At 42.8% G+C, this 6,000-nt stretch overlaps 1 protein-coding gene across 6 annotated transcripts in view; it reads right to left on the bottom strand.

Moving 5' to 3' along the window:
* Positions 1-637: 637 nt before the first annotated feature.
* LOC121284088 (CD99 antigen-like protein 2) overlaps positions 638-6,000 on the bottom strand; it is a 57,278-nt gene continuing 51,915 nt past the window's right edge. For all 6 annotated transcript variants that reach the window (XM_041199147.1, XM_041199149.1, XM_041199150.1 and 3 more), the window contains one exon: positions 638-2,430. The gene's annotated coding sequence lies outside the window, so the exon portion shown is untranslated. The remainder of the gene's footprint in view (positions 2,431-6,000) is intronic.

Raw genomic sequence — 6,000 nt, 5'->3', positions numbered from 1 at the left:
CACTCTTCAAAATGCAGTTTTCCCTTTTAGAGGTTTTTGGACAGCGAACTCTGTAACACATAAATAAAAAAGCTATGGTGCTTGACAAGTGCTGATGTGTCAGCATTATCCTAATTAGACCACGTCATAGATTCATAGAATAGTACAGCGCAGAAGGCCACCATTCAGTCCATTGAGTCTGCCCCTGGTGAGCCCCACACCCCTGGTCTTACCCCATATCCCCGCAATATTCTCTCCTTTGTGTTTATCCAGTTCCTTTTGAAAGCTACTATTGAATCTGTACCCACCTATCAGGCAGTGTTTTCCAAACAACAATCACTGCTTACATTAAAAAAAATTTCCCTCATGTTGTCTCGGATTCCTTTGCCAGTCAGTTTAAAACTGTGCCCTATGGGCCTGTACCCAGTGTCCTTTAGTCATCAGAAACTGTATCTTTTTATTTACTTTATCAAAACCCTTCATGACCTTAAACATCTCTGTCAAATATCCTCTTAGCCTGCTCTGTCCTAAAGGAGACATTAAGTTGTTTCTAACACCTGCCTGGAATGTGTCTTTTCTCTCCTGCTGAACACAAGTCAAATAAAGTTAACTACCTGTTACATATTTCTTTAAAAATTAATGAGATCGAAAAATAATAAAAATTCAAAGCCAATTTATTTGCATGGTTACGAGCCATTCATAGTCAGAGTCCTCATTCAGACAACTTAGCAAATTCCACTTCAGGCTGTGCTCAGTTGTAACTAATATTAAAGTAACAACAGCAATTCCCAGTGATTAAAATCCCACAAATAAATATTAAACACATTTTTTGTGACTTGAAACGTGACCATCCTACGAGTTATATCCAGTGAATGGGGAAATAGTGCAAAGACCAAGTCCAAGGCAAATTAAACTGAGCAAATGTAGCAAAATCTGACAGTAAAATGTCCCTGCCTCAAAGCACTTGGGACTTGATTTCTTCAAGTCAAATGATGGGAAGAAGTTCGGAGGGTTTTTAAAAATACCTAACTTACAGAGACTGGGGAGATTCCATCACTTCACTCCGTCTCCTCCTACCGCGATCAAGTCACTTAATAAGAACCCCTTGTTACCTGCCCCTTCGTTTGGCACAAAGCACCAGAATACTCCCCCATATTTCTCTCCTTCTCTGGATAGTGAGCAAACCAGCAGGGCTTACCGAGAAGAAAACATGCATTTAATCCTCAAATAAAAAACCCAACACACCAAATCCCCAACAAGTTTCTGCTCTACTGCTACAGCGAAAAAAATAGATGTGCTGCTGTGAGCATTATAAAATCTTACATGGACATTTTGATTCATATTTATAAACGTTTGCACTTTGAAAACAAATAAACACACAAGGCCCCGTAAAAAGTCTTCCTACTATTATATTAATCATATGGCATTCTTCAGCCTGCTACTTCAACAGAAGTAGTAACGGATTTAAAAATAAATTCTGTTCTCTTGTGGATCCTAATTCCCTTCGCTCCACCTTCGGCACCCAAGCCCCCTCCTAAGCCTCTCTCTTCTTCAAGAGGCTCCTTAAACCTCTTTTACTAAGCTTTTGGCTATGAAATGTGTCTTCTCTCTCTTGCTGCACACATGTCTAATAAAATTACCTCCCTTGGAGTAGCTTGGGGTCAGATTTTGTCTGCTGGTACTCTTGTGAAACACTGTGGAATGATTTCCAGTGTTGAAGGCAGTATATAAACACAAGTCGTTATTGAAATAACACCTCCACTGATACAGAAAATCATACCACTGAATTAATTGTTCACACAATAGTATCATGAGCAGTAACTTCTAAGATTTGGTTCTTTTGTCAGCCTGTAGACGCACAGGACCAACCACCACCTAAAACCGGGGTCGAAAGCCTTTGAACCCATCACTGTGCTCAACACATTTCGTCAACTATTCATCATTCCATCATGAACATCATTCTATGATGTTCACCCACATTCACCACACACTGAGGTACATCCTATAAAAACTATATAATTAAGACAGGTATCTCAACGTTCAACATTTTTGTCAAAATCTCCAAGTATATCAATATATATATATACACATTACAGCTGCAACAGGAAGACAGTGATTGTGCAATGTCCTAAATTGCTGTTTAGTAGCGCATACAGCAATTTTTCTATAATTGCTTTATGAAGAACATTGTTTGAAAATGAAAGCTTTCAAAACAAAGACATACAAGAAAATCCCACCTTATCATGGCAGGCTAACATATTCCAAACCAACAAAAACAGGTTTAAAAAAAAAGTTAAAAACAGTTCTGAACCATAACGAGTGCCCAAGGAAAGAAGCCTGAGCAGAATCCAAGGTGTCTCAAGTTGGACAGCAAACATGTCCTTCCACTCTCTTTTCAGTCATCATTTCCAGTTCCTTCCAACAGGTCTTTTGGCATAGGAGCACTGTAACCTGGAAGAGGGCGCAGGGGTGAAGACACAAAAATGAGAAACCGATTAATAGTTTTTGCCCCACACAGTGGAACAGGCAGTTGCACAGAACACTGCATTAATAGGAAAAATAAACAATATTCCTTGACAAAATGCTAGCTTGTGAAACAGAAACACATATGTGATACAGAGACCCCAATTTTGAACTCCGGTCTGCTGAATTGGCTGATCTGAGCCGGTAGCGTAGGTGCTTTATGATTAGCCTTAAACACTCTTAGGCTAGGCAGCCAAGGGGCAAAACCAGCTCCAGTTCCTGCTCTGACAGCCTAGGCTGTTTGGTTTTCATGGGTTAATGGACAGGGTTCGTTTTCCAGAATTTAAAATCTGCCACGATAATCACAGAAGTTTCACAGCCAGGACCAATGCTATTCCCTCAGTATTTACAGTTCAAACAAACACTTTGTGGTTCCTGCAAATGCCTGGTCTGCTGCTCATTTCCTAGCGTGGCTGGCTATAGTCAGAATCAGTTGTCGATACTGAGGGAATGCTGCAATGTCAGAAGTGCCGTCCTTCAGACGACACATTACACCAGAGGTCCTGTCTGCCCTCTCAGGTGGACTTAAAAGATCTCATGGCATGATTTTGAAAATCAACAGCAGAGACTTCCCCAGTATTCTGACCAGTATTCATCCCTCAGCCAATGTGACAAAGAGTTTGTGATGTTTGTCAGAGATTGCTGTGCGTAAACTGGCTGCCAGGTTCCCCATATTACAATAATAACAACGCTTCAAATACTTTGTGAAAGGCCTTGGGGATGTTCCATGGTCTTGAAAGACACCATGTAAGACACAATCCATCCTTTCTTTACTTCCATGGTGTTTTCCCTTGACGATGAGCAAGTCTGGCAGTTCTATTAGGTGTTAGTATCTGTGTTGGCTGGTTGTTATACACATACAGAGGTGTCCCATGACTGAGAAAGCCATTGCCTCTCAGTAGCTGTAAAGCCCCTTGGGACGTCCATGAGGTCATGAGAGGTACTATATAAATACAAGCATTCCTTTTTATAGTTTGGCTGCTATTGCTTGATAGCAATAGCCAGACCCAGTGATTAGCTGTTATTTGCTTCTGCTTCTGTCGATCGTGGCTTAGTGGGTCAGCACTCTCACCTCTGAGTCAGAAATTTATGCACTGAAGTGCCACTCCAGGGACCTGAGCAGAGAGAGAAAAAAATTGAGGCTGATGCAGCACTGCAGTGCTGAGGAAGTGCTGCACTGTTGTAGGTGCTTGTCTTTCAGACCAGATGTTAAACCAAAGCTCTCAGGTCAGTGTAAATGACCCCATGGCAGAAGAGCAAGGTGAATTCTCCCAGGCTTCCAGGTCAATATTCATCCCTCAATCAACATCATTAATAGATCTGCTCATTACCAAGTTGCTGTTTGTGGGAGACTGCTGTGCACATATTAGCTGTTGCATTTCCGACATTATAACATTGTCAACACTTCAAAAGCATTTCATTGGCTATGAAGCTCTTCAGTCATCCGGAGGTTATGAAAGGTGCTTTACAAATGCAGTTCTTTCATCCTAGCTGGCTGTTAGGACTGGCTACAGCCACTGACGTGTTGAAAGGTTGGCTGCCTGCCAGATTAGGGCAGCTAGATATGGACTTTATAGACTCACAGCTCTGTTCTGTCGCTGGCTGGTCCAGGTCTCCTGATCTGCTGCTTCATTTGCTCATCAAGCCTGTGTTGACTGTTAATGTCAACATGCAGCCAAGAATTATTACGTTTCTTTTAAATGTCAGTTCTGTAGCTGTGCTGGCCACCACAGTCCTCGCAGTAGTGGGTTAGGAGTTCATAAAGTATGTAAAACGTTTCCTATATTACTAACAATGTTGGCTATGAAACGCGTTGGGACATCAAGGTTGTGAAGGGCGCTATATAAATGAAAGTTTTTCATCCTAATGCCAAACAAACCCCTCAAGGGGGAAATTGAGCAGGAACAGCTGTATAATAGAAAATAAATGAACCATTTAATGAGTGCCAGTAGTATGTTAGGATCAATAATCAAAGCCTGCAATTCCTGCAGTAACTCTGCAGTCCCATGGCCCAGGTCAGGAGTCATGACTACATTGCTGTGGCCCCATCTCAGATTCGTGGCCTCACAGAGTGCAGGATTATAGAGTAGCCCTCTCTTGTGTTACAAAAGGAGTTTAGCTTTTTCAGTCTCCCTTGACATTCAACAACATTATCACTGTTGAATCTCTCCCATCAATATCCTTGGGGTTACATTGACCACACATTTATAACTGTAACAGTTACATAAATACCATGACTACAAGGGCAGGTTAGAGGCTGGGGATTCTGCAGAGTGTAACTCAACTCCTGACTCTACAAAGTCTTTCCGCAAAGCACAAGTCAGGAGTGTGATGGAATAGTCTCCACTTGCCTGGACAGATGCAGTTCCAATAATACTCAAGGAGCTCGATACAAACCAGGATAAAGCGGCTTGTTTGATCAGCACCCCATCCACTATGGGAACACCACCGCCTGCAGGTTCCCCTCCAAGTTACTCACCATCCTGATTGGAAATATATCACTGTTCCTTCACTGTCACCGGGTCAAAATCCTGGAACTCCCTCCCGAACAGCATGGGGGGTGTACCTACATCACATGGACTGCAGCAGTTCAAGGTGATGGTAATTGCCAGTGATGCTCACATCCCAAGAACAATTTTTTTTTAAAAAAAGAGTCTACTCAAAGTGAAACCCAAGTATTCCAGGTCTAAAACTCAACTGGGAGTGGCTGGTGTGCGAGAGTCCCAGCATGCACCTACAGCTTCAGAAGACAGGAGAAAACTGGTGCAATGGTGGGGGGGAATAAAGTCATCAGTATAAGGTTGTGAGCTTTCAATAGATTTCAGCATCGCACAGTCAGGCACAACTCCTCCCTCACAATATGCCAGCTTTAACACGACATTCTAAAATCAGTCAAAGCAACCAACACCACAAAGAACTGGAATCCAGGAATAAAAACAGAAAATGCTGGAAGTGTTCAGGTCAGGCAGCAGATCAACCTCTGAAAAGTTGGGCAAAATTTTGCAGCGATAGCAGACATTTTGCTGCCAGAGCCAAAAGTGGGGGGGGCAACCCCGTTTCACTGTGTGGCAGGACCCTGGGTTGCATTTTGCCAGCACAAGCCAATCAAATGGCTGCCATCATGATGATGGCCCACCCGCAGAGCTACCAGCAAGTTAGAGGCGAGCGGCAGACATTGCTGGGGCTGCACCTGGAGAATAAGGGCACATCGATGGTTGAGTGCCCTCAAGGTTGCTTAGACTATTTTCTGTGTGGGGACAGAATTCATAAATCTGGAGTGCAAAGGGACTTGGGAGTCCCAGTCCAGGATTCTCTTAAGGTTAACTTGCAGGTTGAGTCGGTAGTTAGGAAGGCAAATGCAATGTTGGCATTTACTTTGAGAGGACTAGAATATAAAAGCAGGGATGTGCTGCTGAGGCTTTATAAGGCTCTGGTCAGACCACATTTAGAATATTGTGAGCAATTTTGGGCCCCGTATCTCAGGAAGGATGTGCTGGC

Source organism: Carcharodon carcharias, chromosome 11 (genome assembly GCF_017639515.1).
Source record: "Carcharodon carcharias isolate sCarCar2 chromosome 11, sCarCar2.pri, whole genome shotgun sequence".
NCBI classification, from domain to species: Eukaryota; Metazoa; Chordata; class Chondrichthyes; order Lamniformes; family Lamnidae; genus Carcharodon; species Carcharodon carcharias.
This window is presented reverse-complemented; position numbering and strand designations above follow the sequence as displayed.